At 33.0% G+C, this 21,286-nt stretch overlaps 1 protein-coding gene across 4 annotated transcripts in view; it reads left to right on the top strand.

Annotated features, from left to right (window-relative positions):
- Positions 1–21,286, top strand: part of LOC126740641 (titin-like) — a 216,822-nt gene that overhangs the window by 147,616 nt on the left and 47,920 nt on the right. The gene's annotated exons all lie outside the window — the stretch shown is intronic.

The following is a 21,286-nucleotide window of genomic DNA, read 5'->3' as shown; positions in this document are numbered from 1 at the left end:
ACTTAAGTAATTACCTTAGTTAAAATCCTCTTATTTAAAACTTATTGAAGAACATTAGCCATAAAGCCATTAAAAGAAATTACCTTATTATGTTTAATATTTAATTCATTAAAATTGATGATCACTATATTATCTTCTCTCTAACAAGCCTTCGGATACTTGAAACTTTTGTCAGTAACCAGTTTTAAAAATTTAGTCCTGTGCAAGAAAATTTATGTCTGGTTTCCACGATACAGTGATTTTATGTAGTCGTTTCATGACAGATTAACATATCTATACAGGGTGTTTCAGAACTATGGGATCAAACTTCTAGGGGTTGTTCAGTGCAACAGTAGAATCCATTTGAGTACAGGTACCCATGTCCGGAAATGTATCACTACGCCACTACGGCCCTAAGACGCGTTTAAATTTAGAAAAAATATTAATTACCTAAATAGGATCTGATGCATTTATTTTTACCTTTTGTATATGATACCATCACAACAATTGTCCAAAATGTCTTCCTCCAACCTCAATACACCGATTTAAACGCCGCACATGATTTCGGCGGACTACACTAAAAATTTGATCCTCGTTTTGAATGATTTCAAATGCTGCTGTTATTCGTCCAGTTAAGTTTAATCTTTAGCTCTGATTCTACGGGAGTTTCGTACACTAAAGACTTTACATGTCCCCACAAGAAAAAATCGAGCGACGTTAAATCGGGTGACCTAGGAGGCCAAGAAACTGCTCCACCTCTGGCAATCCAACGGTGCCCAAACCGCTGAGCCAAATACTCGCGTATTTGTACAGCAAAGTGAGCCGGCGCTCCATCATGCTGAAACCACATTTGCTGTCTAACGTTTAGTGGAACATTTTCAAGGAGTTTCATGGGAGAACTTCCTCCAAGAAACGCAGATAAATAGATCCTGTTAACCGTTCCGGTAGAAGGTATGGCCCAATTAAATAATCATCAACAGTGCCTGCCCTTACGTTGACAGAGCAACGATTCTGCTGTTTTCTTGGAAAAATTGCATAAGGATTTTCTTCGTCCCAAACATGGCTATTCCTACTATTAAAAATACCATCTCTTGTGAAAGAGGCTTCATCGGTCCACAAAACATATCGTAAAAAATTTGGTTGTGCAATGATGTGATCCAGAAGCCATAGACAAAATTGAACTCTAGGATGATAATCGGCTGCAGTCATACCTTGAACTTTCTGGAAGTGGTAAGGATGGAGTTGTTGCTTGTGTAGTACCCGCCAGACAGAAGCGTTACTCGCATTCATATTCTTAGCGACGTCACGTGTGCTATTTGATGATTCATCGGCAACTCCCAGAAGCACCTCTTCTTCAAATTCGACCGTTCTTACGGTTCCAGCAACATCAGTATCATGCATCTTGGTCTTAAACATGCCTGTCTCAGAGAGCCGCCGATGAACCGCAATAAACTTTTTGTATCCAGGGTGCTGTCGTTCGGGATAACGTTCATGATACAACCGCGATGCTGCTCGTGCATTGTAGTTTGTTGCTCCGTATGCCAAATGTATATCCTCCAATTCTTGATTGGTAAAGTTTTCCATTAGCAATAAATGTTTAAAAATTTTAAGCTATAAAATTTTTAAACATGGCATTGAGAATTGACATTGATAAGCGTTGATTTTAAATAATTGTTGTTATGGTATCATGTACAAAAGGTAAAAATAAACGCAGCAGATCCTATTTAGGTAATTAATGTTTTTTATAAATTTTAACGCGTCTTAGGGCCGTAGTGGCGTAGTGACACATTTCCGGACATGGGTTCCTATACTCAAATCGATTCTTAATATTAATATTAAAGTCTCCAAGGAAATTTATGAGTTTGGCTCTCTAACATATTTCTATTTTTATTTATTCATGTAAAATTGTTATTTTTGAAAAAATATTATTACTACTTAAATTTTAAAGGAAACTATTTCAGATTAAGCTTGAAACGAAATAATAAAAGCTACTGTTTACAATCTGTAAAAAAAATACAGTGCATTAAGTTATTAAAATTTAAAGACTGCATTACATCATTTTTCCTTTTGACCGAGTTTTTAGTTTCATCGTTATAGCAAGGCATTGTAGAAATCAATGTAGTAGATTTAAAATAAGTAAGAACACCTTAAATACCAATATACCAACGTTGATCACTAGGAAAAACAAATTGCCCTAAGAAATGAAAGTTGCTTGAGAACTACCTGACAAATATGAGAAATTTGAGTGGACACAGAACTAAGTCATACTATCGAAAAGCCGAACATACATGTGGTGTTCTAAAAAAATAGGCATTCACGGATCGAATAAAACTTATATAACAATACTCTAGAAGAATATTTAAGAATGGGATAACTGAAGAGTCCTTTTAATGTATCCAAAACAAAAATCGACAAAAACTTTGGCAGAATAATATTTTATAAAAACTGAACTCTTAACCTATACCTTCAATAAGCCGAGCAGTTCTCTAAGAGCACCTTTGACTTCAGGGCTGAAGAAGTCTAGCATTGAGTTTTGATTCAAGAATGTATTCCAAATTGTTAACATGAATTGTTAACAATTTAATTTTTGATATTCTTAGATGTATATACATAGTTTATTATATCAGTTTGTATTTTAGGTAATTGCAAATAAATAAAATTAATAGAACTGCTCTCGTGAGACCATCTCTTTTTTCTTAAAGGGTTAAGGTATAAAGGCTATGCTGTCTGAGAAATTGTTTCTATACTTTTCTTATAATTATTATCTATTGCAGTTGTCGGTAGCCTGATCATACAAGCATATTCCAAATATGGCCTCTCAAGAGCATTGTATAGTCTCATGGTTTCTTCAAAACTAAAAGATCGGCTTAACATAACACCAAGCATTTTATAGGACCCATTAATAATGTAGGTTTTAATTAAAATTTGCTTAAACTTATTGATAAGTTAAAAACAAAAGCTGGAGGTTTAATAAGAAAGTCCATAAAACCCTATCTGTAGATCATTTAAACTTAAGATATTTTTATGCTTCTAACTGAATTATTATTAAGTTTGTCACTTATTTCATAACTGACTGAAAAAAGCTAGAAAAGGTACTACCAACTTCTTGACAGCCGTTAAACCTGACGTTACCGAGTTTTATAACCTAGGCACTCCAACATGTAGCAAATTTATGTAGCAACTAACGTATTTACTACTTAACCACTGGTACCATTACCAAACATAATTATTATATCAATGGTAGATGATAAGCAATAATATGCAGTAGGTGCCAACGTTATACAGGGCGTCCATTTAATATCGCGATGCTCGATTGCGGCTAAATATTGAAACGGAAAAAGCCTTTAATAGGGGGAATGTTAATTGAGATAGAAGGGCTACTTTTTAAAATTAGTTTCGTTAATACAAAGTGTCTCAAAAAAGCGGGGTACATAATTTAATTTTTTTAAACCACCTATATTTTCTTTCCGAAATGAGAGTCTCCTTCGACTCTCTCTTTAACCCTAAAACTGTTTTGTCCTAAAATGCGACGTTGCTCAATTAACAATGAGCTTGGAAACGATAATTCGATTATTTTTTAGTAAAAAAGAGCAGGCTCCAACTTAAATTTAGCAATTTATTTCAGTTCTCTAGCATTTATAGTTACTTCACAATTAATTTTCAAAGTTCGAATAAATACGCCATGTTTAATTTTTTCCTTGTACCAGCGCGGCCGGGATGATACGTCACAGGCGCCCAAGTGGACGCGACGACCGACGCTAGCATGTCGACCGCGCACGCTGCTTTGTTAATATTATTATTATGCATGTTTTTGCTGTTGTTTGTGTTTTTCAAAATGTCTGCTCCACATACCTGCTATAAATATTGTATTGTATTTTAATAAGTTCATATGTCCATATGTTCTATGTCGAAAAACGCCTTAGGCAAGGAAAATGGTTGGACCGGTATTAGCCTATATTTACAATGTTAACGAAGTGAGTCGAATTTTTCTCGCATTATGGTGACACGGTTAGTTGTTTTTGAGTGTATTTTAAGAGATTCTTGGTTTTTTTAAGTAAAATTTTTGGTTAAATCTATACTTTTTGGATATTACATTAAAGTAGGATGTTCAGTGTTTTGATTTAAATTTCGTAGGAAAAATAATTGCCAAATGACATTTTTGCAGATTTGGTGGCAAGCAGCTCGTTTCAGGAGTTATTTTCCTTGTCTAAGAAAAATGCTTAGTTTTTGAAAAACAGGGTGTCAAAGTAAAAGTTAATTTTTAATTTTTTTTGAATAAAATTTATAGTTTTAAAATCTTTACGTTTATATAATGGGTAAGTTGTCTGACTGACCACGAACAAATCCCTGCTCCATTGTAATTAGTCAATAAGCAAAATACGTCAATAATAAAAGTCAAAATGTCAAGAAACAAAACCACCCTGTCAAAATAACGCCTGGGCACTAGGCTGTGGCTGGCTGGCTAGCGAGCGCTCTATAATACACCGTCGCGTCGCGTCGGCGTCTATGACGTAGCGCGTAATTGGGACGGAATCTCGGGAGGTATAAAAAATCCTAGAACAGCAGCCTTATAACTTTGCAAATACTTACCCTAACAACTTGAAATAAACGTTATTATTCCTATAAACTTATGTTGTATATATTTTTAGAAAAATATATATTTTTTTTTTAATTTTATAAGCCCATTTAAAGACATTTTCAGGAAAACAATGAATTACTTAAATCTTAATATTTACCACCGATTTTTTATATTTTTTTCAAAAATCTATGTAGAGCTAAATTCTTTTTATCTTTCGCAATTCCAAAATTTACTTTTTTTTATACGGGGTGATCAAAATCGTAATGATATTTTCAGTTCAATTTTGCGCTTTTTCTTAAATGGAATACTTTGTATCTTGTAACGCATTCTGATAAAGCATTCGTTTATCTTGATACTAACAAGTTTGCCTTTATCTCTAACCGTTTTCTCAAAATTTGTTGGTTAAAGGAAGAATGTCACAATTTTTCATAGGTATTACGACACTTACGACAGAAAACAATTAATAGATATTTTATGGCATTAGAGTGCCAAGCAATTTGTCACTCTGTTCAATTCTATTTAAACATTTTTTAGTAAGAAAAAAAATCAATAGCTGTAAGAACCATACTAAAATAATAGTAGTAGAGACAAGTAATATTAATCCCTGGTGCTTATCTCAGTTAAAAATATGAACATTTTTCTTACAAGTTTGCCATGATTTATTTATTCTTTATTGTGTGATGTATGTGAATTATAATCTTTACTTATCAGTCATGTTAAGTAAATTTATGTCAAAATAAATTACTCTCGGCGAGAACTAGTAAATATGATTTACCTTATTGGTGAATGCTTTGAGAACTGTTTTTTAGCTTCAAGAGTATGTGCGAAAAAATTTCCTAATAACCGACATACTGATGATAGAATGTTAAAGAAATAAGAACGATTCGAGCATCTAAAACCGTAGAGTACAAAAAGCAAACTAGACCAAAAACAGTTTTAAATAAAAAAACCAATTGAAAGTCACCATGTCGATTGTAGAAACACCGGAAATTAGTATTAGACAAATAAGTAAGAACTTCGAAATATCCAAATTAAAAAAAAGTTTCAAGGAAAACAAATATAATCCCTATCATGCTCAGTTTTGCATATCATGTTCAGAATTTGCCGAAAATGATTTTGAAAAAAGAATAACTTTTTATCAATAGGCACAAAATCAAGCAGCAGAAAATGATTTTTTTTTTAAATTTTTGCTTTTCACTGACGAATGTACGTTCCACAAAAATGGTAACTTTTATTATTACGACATGAAAATCTCCGTCGAGTTTTTGTCAATAATTTTCACTACAGATGGAGCATCAATTTTTGGGGTGGAATAGTATATGATTTTGTTATTTGTCCATACTTTTTTGAAAATCGTGAAACAGGAAAAAATTTTCTGAATTTCTTAAGAGAGGATTTTCCACGCTTGACCCAAGATCTTCCCGACTTTGTAAGGCATCAGATGTGGCTACAGTTGGATGGCGTACCAGCTCACTTCAGTGCAAATGTTAGGGAACATTTCACACACCAATTTATTAATAGATGGATTGGAAGGCTAGGTTATTTATTAAATTAACTTTTGTATACAAATTTATTAAACTTTATACTGGATAGGTCCTACTGGATAGCCTTCTAGATCACCGGATTTAACGCCTTTGGATTTCTTCTTGTGAAGAAGTGTTAAATCCGAAGTTTATCGCAATGCATCTAGGGAAGATATGGTGAAGCGCATACAGGAGTTTTAGACGTATTACGCCTGCTACGCTTCGTGCAGTTAAAAGATCTTTCGCACATAGGATTGATTTGTGTTTGAAGCAAAACGGTAGACATTTTGAGCAATTTTTGTGATAGAACTTTTTTTATAATGTTCTTAACTATGTCGCTAATGTTTTTGGTGAATTCTTGATGTAACTGAACTTCATGAGAGTGATATTTATTTTTCTTGTAGTATTTTCCTACGGACGATTTCTGTATTTGTATGTCCTTACTTATTTGTCTTACTCTAATTGTCGGATTTTCCGCAACCGCCTTGGTGAATGTCAATTTGATTTCTTCATTTAAAACTGTTTTTGTTCCAGCTTGTTTTTTGCACTCTACGCTTCCAGTTTGTTCTTATCCTTTTCAAGTGAAAATAACCGTTGTAATGCCTATAAAAAAATGTGTCATTCTTCCTTTAAGAACAAATTTTGACAAAACGGTTAAAGATAAAGGCAAACTTGTTGGTATCAGATTAAAGATAAAAGAATACTCTAACAAAACGCGTTTCTAGATACAAAATGTTTCATTCAAAAAAATAGTGCAAAATTGAATTGAAAATATCATTATTTCAGTAACGATGTTGATCACCCTGTTTAAAAAAAAATAATTTTGGAATTTTGAAAGATAAAATGAACTTAGCCAAGGACTCTATATAGATTTTTTAAAAAGATAAAAAACGTCGTCAGTGATACATTGATTTTCGTGATTTGATTGATTTCTTTAAATTGTTGATAACTAGGCAACGTAGCATTTTAGGGCAAAACAGGTTTAGCGTTAAAGAGAGAGTTAGATGAGACTCCCATTTCAGAAAAAAATATACGTGGTTTCATTTAAAAAAAAAATAAAATTATGTACCACGCTTTCTTGGGACACCCTGTATCAAACAAACTAATTTTAAAGAGTAGCCCCTCTAACTCAATTAATATTCCCCCTATTAAAGGTTTTTTCCGTTTTAAGGTTTAGCTGCAATCGATTACCGCAATGTTAAATGGACGCCCTGTATATACGAAGCTTTTCTTGTAGTTATGGTCTCGTAGGTTGTTATCTTTTAAGGCCATATCAATTATTGGCTTAATTGGAACTTTTAAAATCTGATATTGTATCTTATTTCCTGCTATTTATTTAAATTTAAAATCTCGCCAATATTCAGACTTAAACTGGTCTCGTAGTAGGGACAGCTTCTTATATAGAGCATTTTCCGGAACATTCGCTTACTTTCCACGTGGTCCACAAGATGTCGCGAGTAGTGCCCGCTGCGCCTTCCATCGAGATGATTCGCAAACGCCGGAGAACAGCTGGTATATTCGCGGATGTTAAGATCGTTACACTGCCCCTATCCTAGTCTACCTTCCAAAGATAGTGGATGTCACTATCGGCGGTTCCCCTTTTTGCAACAGAACCCCTTGTTAAAGTAAAAATCCATGCTTTTTAACAGAAAACGATCCTGAGGAGTATATTAGCACACTAGAACTTCCACACCTGTAAACTTGAAGAGCAGTTCTAAGATGCTTCAAGTCATTCTGCAGTCTAAGTTATCCAGTCCGCACGCCGACTTGGAAATTTCTAGGCTTCTCAGTTCCTTAGCAAGTAACTACTCCTTTAGACAATAAAAAGAATCCCAAACATTCATATAGGTTGGATTCTGATCTAACTTCTCTTTGGTAACCAGGTAGAAAATCATTCTACCAGTCTCTTCGTACTTTTCTTGAGTGCTTGCCCGACTCTGGGGTTAGAGTGATGTAGCTCTTAAATTCTTTCGAATGTCACTTTAACGGACTGGGTTAGTTAAATACTGTAAAAGATATCATTGATGACTTCCAGAACTTTGTATGGCCCGCCTCAGGATGAGTCCTATATGTTTAAATTTTTGGTGGCAAAACCTTTCATCTTTTAGGGTCGTAAAGCTGAACCAAGTATCTGTTATTGCAACTTTAGTCTTTGGCATTGACATCAAATGCGTCTTTCATCAGATCGCTGACATTTTAAATGGAAATGAAAACTTGACTATAAATGACATCCATTCTTCTGTGCAGCTCGCTCACGTCCTTTCCGCGGGTAACTAACCGAGAGAGTTCTCTTCCCATCATTATTCGAGCCGAAGAGTCTCCGCCGCATTCACAGACGGTTGATCGATCGAGATTGCAGGAAATGAAGCGAGCTATCCTAATTTCTTTGGTGGCTAAAAACTATTTTAACCATATACAGATTAATGGTTCTATGAATAGAACCTTGAATAGAATCCTTTTGATTGCGGGTGTAATGGAGGAGTACTCGCTTTTTTGAATTCAAGCGTTTTACAGATTTTCTAGAACAAGTTGGATTCTAAATTTTGATCAAATGTAGCTTTAAAGGTACACCAAATCAGCAAATTCATTCATTTTACCATAGCGTCGGCTATATTAGAGGCTTTCTTATTTGGTAGAGGGTTTTCTACAACCTATTTGCTGAAGTAGTTCATCACGATTTCTGATTCGGGAAACGGGCCGACAACGGCAATAGGTATTCTTTCAAAGGGGCTTTCTACATTGTTGCACTTTAAAGCTTTCTGCTTACAATCAATTTCCTGCATCACTCCCTTGCGCTTGCCTTGCTACTGACCCAGTAAAATCTATCCCGCATTTCCCAGTCTTTTTTACTCTAAAATATACTTCTGACACAGCGGCATGAATTTTTTCTAGCAACTCCGTAACCCGACAATAAGGCACACTGATTTGCCTTCTTTCCTCTTTGCCATCGCGGTCAACTATTTTTTGCCCCAAGTGGCTTACAAAAGTCTTATTATGCCCAATATGACTTGACGCTGGAAGAACACTTTGCAACTTCTTCCCAAGTTGGCTTCTTCTCATTCTTTATCATGTTTAGGACTGTCTGGATATCGACATTTTGCTCCGGGTCTTTTAGAGGATCCCAATTTTGCTAAGTATCGTCAGCGATAGTGGTAGTTAACAAATTAGCGTATTTGTTCTTTGCCCACTAACAATGCTTGCAGTTCTCTGGATAGGGCCTTCTTAATAGGACTTGCTGAATACAGGTCGATGATCGCCTTTTCGCAAAGACCTTTGCTTGGCGGGAATAGAATTGGCGCCTTCTGAATAGTGTCTTCTTATGTGATCTATTTTGTCATATTCGTGGCAGTCCAAGTTCCGGTTCTGGCGAATCCGTTCACCATTAACCTCCTTAATGATTCGCTTGACAAATTCCCCAAAGTCATCTTCTCCTGAAATTACGGCCACGAGCCCGATTTTTGTTTGTGTTCCTGGCAGCTTCGAATTCAAGCGTGATTTATGTGAGTGCATCTTCTAGCTAAGTAGTAAAAGGCCTGCTTCATTTCTTCATCATGCAGTTCATCTAGGAATGCTTGAACGACCAAACGTTTAATAGCAGCTTTAAATATTTGCAAGGACTGACACCGATTTTTCAATTACTTTTGGTAGCCATGTTTCAGGGGTGGCTCCGCATAACGCAACCTTATTCCTCAGCAGGTGGTCATAGATTTCCTGCTTTTCGGAGGACATTCTCTGCAGGATGACAGTAGTATCTCCTCTCAAAGTTAGCGGCAGTCGTCTTCTCCCTGGGAGATGAACCGTTTGTTTTTGCATGTGGTTCAAACTAACGCTGATAAATATTTTATGTCGTAGTATCATCATAACATAAAGGCGGTGTGAGGCCTATTAACTCAACAGATTTCGTATTAGCACGGACTTCGTTCTTGTTACCCATTGCTGGAGTTCTACAAGGCAGCAGTGTTTACGTCCAATGTGGTGATTCTTTTTTGCACTTCCTGGATCTTGTCCTCCATCAATGGAAGAATACGCTTTTCCAATACAGAAATTTTTTCCAGTATTCTTTTCTTAATTTCTTTTTCAAATTGTCATCGTTTTCCAATATCGTTTTTCTTAGCTTTTTCTTAAGCTCACTGTTTAAATTGGTGAGTGTGACAGACCTTTCTTCCAGTTTTGTAGAATTTTTTAGTAACCTAGCTTCCAGGTTGGTGGGATTTCCCTGCAACTGGACTCCCAGTTTGGCAGAACCAACAAAAACAAAGATGTATGTGTGATGTTGCCTTCCTCAAGTAATGCGTTATCAAACACTCCTGCAAGTCCGCTTTCTCTCCTGTCGTCTCGTGGTTCCTTTTCTCTAGTTCATTTAGCTTTAAATTAAAACACTCGAAATACAAAATTAGTTAATTGATTAATTACAAATGAAAATATATATACAGGATTTTTAGTACTCACTAACTGATAGCAAGTTGAGTTATGTGACTTTTTCAAATAAACATACAGAAGCTCTTTAGAATAAAGTTTTAAAAGTATTTATGTTTTTACATATGTAAAGAACTTTTTTTAAATATTTTTCTTATGAAATTCTGCTTTAATTGCTCTTTATTATTATAGAATTCAATTATATGAAATCCTTCATAAATACCCAGAAACTGAAATTTAAAAGATGAAGGTCATGTTAATACAAAATAATATAACTCAATACGATAGAGGTTATTCCGTCGTTTATTTTATGCCGCTACGAGCAACACAATAAAACTCTACAGCAAATAGTCGTAAAAGAAAAAACATTTTTCTGTATTCTACAAAATGTCAATTTAGAGCTAAATAGAATAAATTATTAGTTATATTTTTGTCTTAAAAGATATCCTTATTGATATTTTTGAGGAAAACATCTAGAAACATAATACACACCACTGTACTTTTTATGAGTTTTATTATTTTTAAGATAAATAATTTTCAGAATTATCTTACAATATCTTTTAAAGATTACTTCATTTAGACAATAAGCACGGCTCCTTCTTCTCTCATTGATGCCCATACTTTTTGAAATATCCCTGATGTATTTTTAATAATGTCAAATTAATGTGCTAGTATTTCTTAAATTATTTACTGTTATTTACTAAAGATTTGAGATGACTGACCAGAAAGAAAACTGAAGGTGCTTAGGTCTAGAATAAGCCTCTTCTAAAAATAGTCAGGCCAAAGAAGAAAAATGTACTGGCGTACCACCGTGCATGTACCTCTTATGCTTTTTTAGCACTTAAAATTCATGACAAGGTCACATTTAAAATTCGGCAGTTTTTATAGCTTTTTCCATGTGGGCTTTTTAACTATCTTTTCAGTGATGTATCACAATTATACAGTGCTTTTCTTTGAAGCCCCCCCCCCATTTATTTTTTGAACGGGTCAAAAAAAATTTTTGAAACTTGGCATAAGTAAATTGGTCTATAGATACTATTTTTCACTGTAAACTAGGTAGTTGTAAATTCCAAGATGGCGGCTGGGCGACATCTTGAGAAAAAATTTTAAATAGAAAGGGGGGTCGTGTGGTACCTCATTTTAAAGGTCTCAATGAGTACTTTATAACCCTGCAATATTAGACCCATATCTTAACTCGTTTCAAAATGGCGGCCTAATAAAAAAGTATTTTTTTTTATTTTAACGTTTTACATTTTTATGATTTTTGAATAGGTAAAAATCAGTGTACGAAAATAAATGCGTCACTATTTTATTTTGACATAAAAACGACAGTTCTAAATGTCAAAATAACACATAAGCGCCATCTTGAATAAATGCATTAAATAGAAATCTTGTGTTACCTCATTTAAAAGGTTTTATTGAGTACTTTTAATATTTATTATATGGACTCGGTGGCCTCCGTTTTGACCTGTCTAAAAGTAACAGCCAAAAAAATACACTGTTGCGATTTTATTAACGTTTTTAATAATAATATACAAATAATTTATAATTTTTGAATTTTGGATTTAAAGATTAACTTTTTGGTTTCTAAAGACTTACTGAACCGCCCTCGTATGTCACATTTCACGTTAAAGGTTATTGAACATTATTTAGACATTCCAAAAACCAAATAGCTATTAAAAAAACTCGAAAAAAAATTTTAAGATATTTTTCCTTAACCGGTAAATTACTCTTGTACTATAATTCTTGTATAGTATAGTACAAGGGTTATAAAGTACTCATTGAGACCTTTAAAATGAGGTACCACACGACCCCCCTTTCTATTTAAAATTTTTTCTCAAGATGTCGCCCAGCCGCCATCTTGGAATTTACAACTACCTAGTTTACAGTGAAAAATAGTATCTATAGACCAATTTACTTATGCCAAGTTTCAAAAATTTTTTTTGACCCGTTCAAAAAATAAATGGGGGGGGGGGGGGACTTCAAAGAAAAGCACTGTATATTATAAAACATTTTGAGGATAAAAATTTGTAAAAATTGTCTGTCACATTCCCTTAAAGGTCTTACGGAAAGTACCTAATTAGGCTTTGACTATGTATAGCTGATATATTACAATGTGGTGTCAAGAAAAGAGGTGATGATGATTGCTAAAAGACGAAAAGTTAAAATTAATGATAATTCAAGATTACCATCATGCAAGGTAAAACTTGACCGACTTTGAATGATTACCCTCCAATTTGGGACATCCTGTATTTATTCAATATTGACATGATATTTAGGAGCACCTTCTATATTAGTTAGAAAGTGTTTTATAATATTGTTTTATAATTGCAGTAGATAATAAACTATTCATAGTTAATTAAATAATAGAAATAAAATTATATAATCTATTATGAAATAATACTTGGAATCGTTTGAAGACATTTACGCTATCCAGAAATAGCATAATGTTGTTGTCGGGAAGTCCTGGCAGTTTGCCTGTCCGATTCACATTATCGTTATATTTATCGAAAATCAGTTTGCTGAAAATGCAGCGACATGCAAATTACTGGTTTTTAAACACATAAAAGATTTAATCAACGGAAAGTTCAAAAAGATCGATTGGAAATTATTTATTTAATTTGGTTTATTCAAAATTAAAGTATTATATAAAAAAACTTACTTCTGTCTTAGTTTATTACTTTCTTTTTCGTTGTTACTGGTTTATAGATGAAAACCAACAATTTCCTAGTAGTGTACACAGGTTAGGGAATGGAATATCGTTAATGGGAGGCCGGCTCCGATGGTCTGACAGGTGTTTGCTGCTTTTATTTTTACAGAATAAGAATAATATCGACATGCCTCATTTTACTGCATGCTACACTGCGGAATTTTAAAGCGCTTTTAATTTTTTTCTCAACTTATTACGGCTGTTTATGGTCCTTTCGAAAAAGTTCAATTTATTAAATAGCTTTATCGAGGCAATTCGGCAGTAGAATGTAGGAATTTTTTAATTACATGAAAATAGGGCGATTTCTTGCGAGAAAAACATTTTTTGACAGATGGTCAGTTTTTTCTTATAAAACACCCTGTATATAACTTCATAGTTAAAAAGAGAGGAATTTTCTGATTTCAAATATACGGGGTGTCGAAAATCAATGACAAGCCGAAAAAGGACAATAGACCAGGTGCGCTTAAGGATTATAAAAAATTTAAGAAATTAACTTGTTAAAAATTGTGTCTTTTGACCATCATTTCCCAACTTTAGCTATCTGTCCTGGATAAGAAAATATATATTAATACTATTATACTTATTTATTACTATTATATTTTTACACTGTTTGGCAAGTGGTTTTAAAAGTTGTCGTATCTAATCTAGATTTCAAAATGGTAAGATACTTGCGAGATTTTTGGTTCAATAGAGGTGTGTTTTTTTTTTTAGTACATAGTCAAATGTACGCCGCTACTCTAAGCTATGTTAATAATTATACAGTCAAAATAAATAAATGAAAAAAAAATCAAAGTTAATGAAATAAAACTTTATTACGTCACAACAAATGCTTAAATTGTCTGCCCTCATTCCTAGTACACATTCTCCATTCCATTTCACGCTTTAGAGTAAAACGATTTTCACGAAAAAAGACTATTCAGAACCTTTACACTTTCTAAATATTATTTATACTGGGCCTACTTATATTGAACTCGTTGTACACTTATTTAATATCCGTAATCAACAATATTAGTATTCTACACTTATACCAAATCACGTTAATAAAAATAGTAACTCAAACTAATACTTAATGTTCTGAAATTAAGAATTATCAAATAAAAATAAAATATTCGATGGTTCAAATCCGTTTTCTAAAACAAACTAATCTATTATTTTGACAGATAATGTCTGCTACAAGCGAAACAAGCATATTGGATTAAAATAAGTTCGATCCCACGCACTAATTTTAATTTTGTTTTTATGGGAAACTGCAACCTCATCTGGATTTCAACTAGTATTATTATACTCTAGTTTCAATCGGGATTGTTAACTAGATAAATCGCCGCGATAATTATAAAGTTTTTGGTGAAGATGGATTTTTTGTGATATACATAATTAGTTTAAATACGGTGTATCCTACTTTTTAAAAGGACTTCGCAAAAGGAGTTCATTTTAAAATAGAGGCTTTATGACACCGTCTGTATTAATATTGTATAATAAAGTTGGTAAGTGAACAAAGATAATAACTATTACTATTTTAATATATATAATAAACATATTGAAACAATTTTGTAAGTGCTATAAGTTTAAATCAAATTCTTTCAACAAAAAAAGTTGTTTTAAGTTTTTTTAAATTTCTTTATTGACAGCAATTTACAAAACTATGTCGAAAGTCTACGTCAAAAACAACAAATATATGCACAATTACCAAATTACAATTGAAAATATAAACTACATTTACGTTAAAATCACAATAAAAATTAATGAAATGAGTATTAAATAACAAGTTTGAAATAAAAACGAAGAAATGAATAAAATACAAGTATAGACTAAAAATTTTGTAAGTAGTCCTGTAGAGTTGATAGATCACAAAGAAATCTTTAACATAGTTAAAAATTTGAAAAAAAGAGCACAGCAGTTGTCACGATGGTATACTCACTTTTTTAATTAAATATGCAATAACAGCTTTCATAAAGCCGTTTTTACACATTATTAATAACCTAATTAAGTCTGGAAAGTTTCCCTACCAACTTAGCTAGCAATTGGATAATATCAAGGATAATATCTTTAAAACCACCAACTTGCAGATAATACTAGTTTTTTTCCCTTAACACATCCCTTAACACTCCATTTATTTTCAAAACGGAAGACATTATGATACTAGGTAATAATTGGCTTGCTAGCATAGTACTTTTTAAAACTTAAAGATCTGCATTGAACATACCAGAACATATAAATATCCCAAATGCAAGAATGTTAATAGTTAATAAACCAAAATTTTTAGGCATTATATTAGATCATACCTTAACCTGAGACCAGCATGTAGACTTTATTTCTGGAACAATAAATATATGTATTTATATAGGGTTTTGCGGAAAAAGTAAGAAATCTCTCATTCAGGTAGGAAATAAAAAAAATATATAGAACTCCCTACGAAGATACGCTCCCTTTAAGAGGTCGCTGGAAATCGGTTTCTCTTGAATTCCGTTTAAAGTACTTGGTATAATTTAATAAAAATTTTACGTGATCAACACTACTAAGGACCTCTTAAAACAGAGTCCTTAAAACATGTTTACTTTGTTTAATTTATCAGGGGCAGATTAGGTTGTACATTATAATGCTTAAATTTTTAGCACTCCGTATGATAATGACTGTGAAATAATAAATATGGATAGCTTGAACCTTAAACTAAAGAAAAGGAACTCTTGTTCATTATCGATAGAATTAACCGTTTTCCAGGAAAAACATTATTAACGAATCACTGTTTTATTTTAATTTAAAAGAACCATGATATTTCCCTGTTTTTTAGCGATAGTTACTTAAACAACAGAGAAGTTCCATTTTAAGTTGTTTAATTTGAAAAAGTACATGCTTTTAAAAATGCAGTTGGTTCTTTTAAGAGCACCCTAACGAAACTGCCTAATAAAATGTAAATTTATGTAGAAACAACCTGAAAAAAGAAATGTAATAAAGAAAGAAACTAATAATTCGAAACAATTCATAAGTAGTTTGGGCTGCGTGATGTCTGATACACTCGCGGATATGACGAATCGTGGACTGCAGCTGTACTCGCAACAACAACCCTGGATTGTTTCTTATCACATCACAATGAATCCTGATTCTCTGTAAAAGTTCCTACCGAGTATCGACAGGAGTTGAATACACCAAGGTTTTGAGGTGACCCCATAGGTGAAAATCCAAGGGCGTTAGATGAGGAGACCTTATTCAGGTGGTTCCTTACAGCAACGCTGAAATGAAGTGGGGCTCCGTCATGCATAAGATACATGTTTTGCGGATCGCAAGTGGCAAATGTCTATAAAATCTAGAAAATGGCTCTTAAGGAACTCTAAATAAAGTTCTCCATTCAATTGTGGCGGTAATACGAATAGCCCAATCAAAAAATTGTCAATGATTCCTGCCCAGATATTAATTGATTGACGATGACATAGCGGAATGAGGATTTTCATCAGCTTATATACGCGAGCTATATAAATTCATAATGCTATCTTTGGTAAGCGCTACTTTATCGGTAAAAAGAATCATGCTAATCAACCAAACAAAAGTAAAAAATTCCAGGGTCTCATGAAACATATACAGTGTGTCCAAGATAAGGATGTCTAATTGTCTATCGTAGGGATCTCGACAGCTATAGAAGATACGAGATTGACTAAATTAGAGAAAAGATTGGCATTTTAGAGCGTAACAATACGCCGTTTAGAAAGTTTTAAAATTTTGAGTAGTTCCGGAGATATTCGACAAAAACCGAAATTTGCCGATTTCGTTTTAATTTTTTTTCTGGAGTTATTTAAAGAGATATGGAAAAACAAAAGACACTTTCTCATAGCCGCTTTTTAAGCTCTAAAAAATAACATTGCAAGATTTTTCGTACGACGTTTCGTTTCGAAGCTTATTTTTTTTATGGCGCGTAAAAAAAGTACATCCTTTATAAAATAGCACATTTTATTACGATTATAATGATGTATGACACAATATGTTCCTAGAATATTTAAATGTTAAAAATTGAATTTTTATTAAATTCCGATGGTTTTGATGTAGTAGGCAGTGAAATGATGACGCTGAGTATGGTGTAATACACATTATTAAATTAAAAAACTACCTACTAGAAACCCAAAAATACTAATTTAAATCATAGTAACAAATGTTCAAACAAATTACCATTATTCTCTAAACACAGATAACATCTTTTAACAGTCGAGTTTAAAACACTTCTTAACATATCAGGTGTAATGCTGTCAAATGCTTCAAGAACTATTATCCTCAGCTGATCCTCAGATTCAAAAACACGACTGTAAACATAATTTTTGCAATAGCCCTAGACAAAAAGTCGAGCGGAGTTATGTCTGGGAATCGAGGAGGCCACGAATCTGTAGAATGTGTTCCTATCCATTTTTCCGGAAATCTGTTCGATACATACTACCGCACGATTAGGGCATTGTGTGCGGGCGCACCATCCTGCTGAAACCAACAGTTTCTAACCTTGGCAAGCGGTAAGTTGTCCACGGATTCTTCCAAATCGCGTTCCAATCAGTTGCGATACCGCTCCGAGGAAAGAGAAAAAAAAGGGGCCTTTTAAATCTGTTCCAAAAATGCCAACCCATATATTAAAACCGAAATGGTGCTGATGTTTAGCCATTCGCTGTACTCGGGGATGATCTCTTGACCAATAATGGGTGTTCTTCCGGGTAAAAATTCCATTATTTTTAATCATGCTCTCGTCAGATCAGAATCCTATGGGAAAATGTTTCATCCTCCTAACACTTTCTGGTGTACCATGTACAAAATATTCTGCGCCAGTAGATTTTGGTATTCCAGTGGTATTTTTAATTTTTCTAACAGATATTTCCAGATTTTCAGTTACAGCTGATACCACGTTATTTTCTTTTTCTTTATTGCAGGGCTTATTTCTTGACAATACTGGCTTCTTAAATGCACCATACTGCTTAAGATTGAAAACCAATTGTCCGAAATTTTTTGTACTAGGTTGTTTCCTGTCTGGATAGTTATTTAAATACATACGACCAGCTTTAATGGTGTTGCTTTAGCATAGGATATAACATTTTAATATATCAACATAACTTTTCCTCAGATAAAACAGCGTCTTCCATTTTGTAACAAAAAAAACTAGCAACAATTATATTTTTTATTCAATTCCGATAGCTCTGATGGACCTAGTAGGCTGTGAAATAATGACGTTGAGAAAATATCAAAATTAAATAAAAATTAAATGTCAAAGTAGTTTTTACTATAACCATTATTTTTTATTCTTTTTATCTTAGGTGAATTAAATAGTTTTAATTATTTGATAAATTTAGTTGACATTGTGTTTTTGAACTCTGTTTTTGCGTCTTGTTGCTAGTTTTTTTTGTTACAAAATGGAAGACGCTTTTTTACCTGAGGAAAAGTTTGATATGTTGAAATGTTATATTCTATGCTACAGCAACGCCGTTGAAGCTGGTCGTATGTATTTAAATAACTATACAGACAGGAAACAACCTAGTACAAACATTTTCAGACGATTGGTTTTCAATCTGAAGCAGTATGTTGTGTTTGAGAAGCCAGTAGCTATTGTCAAGAAATAAGCCCGGCAATGAAGAAAAAGAAAATAATGTGGTATTAGCTGTAACTGAAAATTCGGAAATATCTGCTAGAAAAATTGAAAATACCACCCGTTTAATTCAGAATCTGTCAAGGCAGAACATTTTGTGAATGGTACACCAGGAAGTGTCAGGAGGATGAAACATTTTCCCATAGGATTATCTGGTCCGCCGAGAGCATGGTTACAAACAATGAAATTTTTAACCGGAAGAACACCCATTACTGGTCAAGAGATATTCCCCGAGTACACCGAATGGCTAGACATCAGAACCGTTTCGGTTTTAATATGTAAATTGGCTTTTTTGGAACAGATTCAGTAGGCCTCTTTTTTTACAACAATTCCCTTACCTCGGAGCGGTATCGCAACTTATTGGAACGCGATTTGAAAGAATGCTTGGACAACTTACCTCTTGCCAAGGTTAGAAACTGTTGGTTTCAGCAAAGTTTACAGAATAGAATACAAGTTGGGTCACTCGGCGCCAGCTTTATGGAGACCGGGGTAATAAAAGCCAAAAGTTGGTAATTGATAGTGTTTACCTGCGTGTAGGGGAACGCTGGAAATTCCATAGGCTCCTAATACCAATACACGAGTACCTATTTGCATCAATTTGTTACCTGTTTGTACCTATTTGGTCATGAACATATTTGGGATTGTAGGATATAAAACTAAGTATATAGGTTATTATTGTAAATGACACAAAGGTAATAATTACAAAGACTGGTTAAAGTTTTATTAAAATAAGTAGGTACATTATAAATGGACGGAGAGGCTGACCATTTTATTGAAATAATAAAATAACTTCATTCTAAACATATTTTTTAACCTAAATACGAAACACATCAACTTATATTAAATAATTATTTAGTATGATTCATAAGTACTACGAGTATTTACAAATGTTTTAATAGTTAAGCTTGCTTACATAAACATCTTTACCTTTTTTTTAGATTTTTCTTTTTTAATATCGGCATTTATAAATTTTAATATATATAAAATACGCACCCTTATCTATAAACTTAAAAAATTGTGTATAACTTAAAAAATAATTATATTAGAAAATAGTTAGATAGTTAAAGAGTGACGTGAGAGACATGTTTTAAATAAATATCCAGCTCTATATACTAAAGCATTTCCTTCTGCGTTTTTTAAATTTACATAATCGTTGGTAAGAACTCGAAGAGGAATATATTTAGTGGAAGAATAATTGCATATATTATTGCAACTCTTAATAAAATCGGGATTTAAATTTAATAGGACTTTAGCGCCATCATCTATACAATTAGCTGTTTCGACATTATCTAAATATCCTAACGCAAAAACCTTTTTAAAGGCTCGACAAAATTGACTAGGAGTAGGATTCTTTGAATTTCCACAACAACTTCTAGTTTCACCAAAGAAGTGCAGTGAAGAGGCAATCTTGATTGAAATTACGTGTAACTAAATATCTATAATCTTTTTTTATGTAAAACGGTTTAATGTAGACTTTGATGGTAGAGGATAAAATGTGGACATTTATTTGTAAGCTTTTAGACTCTGAAAAAACACACTTAGAGCAAACTGTTTAAATTCATTGGTATACCTGCGTGCTTTTGAGTCCTTATTTAGCAATAACATTTGAGTTTTTAACAGACTGCATGTTTCTTCAGAAAAATTTGATTCCAAAAATTTCAGAACGTCATCCATGGTAATTTCTGTTTCAAGGCTTCTTTTGCAGGTGTGGGTAGTAATAGTTTTTTCTAGTGTTTTTACTGTCTCCTTAAGTAAAACTTTTCTTGTCGTATCTGCTGAAAGTTTTACTGACGTTTGGGTTCCTGCAACTAATTTTGCTAATTTAGATTATATATTCAATATTATCTATTAAATTTATATGAAAAACTGAACTAATTTATGCCGTTTATAATCAAATATACAATGGATTTTTAAGGCGCAATATTTTTATTTTATGTATGTTACAAAAACATAACGACTATTTATACGTATTATTTTTTTATTTTATTTTTTATTTTTTTTATTAGGTATTTTGATTTAAATATATATCTTACCTTTTAGCACGGCTGCTTTGGCTCATTTATTTCGAAGGGTTCTGTCTGAACAATGGCATCAACACTGGCTTTAGGAAAATGTGCATCGTCTACAATATGTGCTATATTATTTTAATTTAAAATCAATAAAAAATAATTTGATTAGGTTTGAATTTATAAAAAAAAAAACCTGTTTGGGTAGGTGCTCCAATCGATGGGATAGCATACGAATGAATTCGGGTTTTCGAGGAATTTGTAAGACTGTCATCATTAAAATGCAAACTACAAATTCTAATACAGTTATAACATTGCGTTGGAGTATTATCCGCGTATCTATGGGATTCTATAAGCCCTAGAGCATTTTTCCAAGCTTGACACCTAAAATTTTTGTTTCATTTAAGACCGCATAATATATTATAATTTTTTATTATTTTTTTATACGAGGGTGGTTAAATAAATAAT

The sequence above is a fragment of the Anthonomus grandis genome, chromosome 9, assembly GCF_022605725.1.
Source record: "Anthonomus grandis grandis chromosome 9, icAntGran1.3, whole genome shotgun sequence".
Taxonomy (NCBI): Eukaryota; Metazoa; Arthropoda; class Insecta; order Coleoptera; family Curculionidae; genus Anthonomus; species Anthonomus grandis.
The sequence above is the reverse complement of the archived record's forward strand: the minus strand, read 5'-3'. Positions and strand labels throughout refer to the sequence as shown.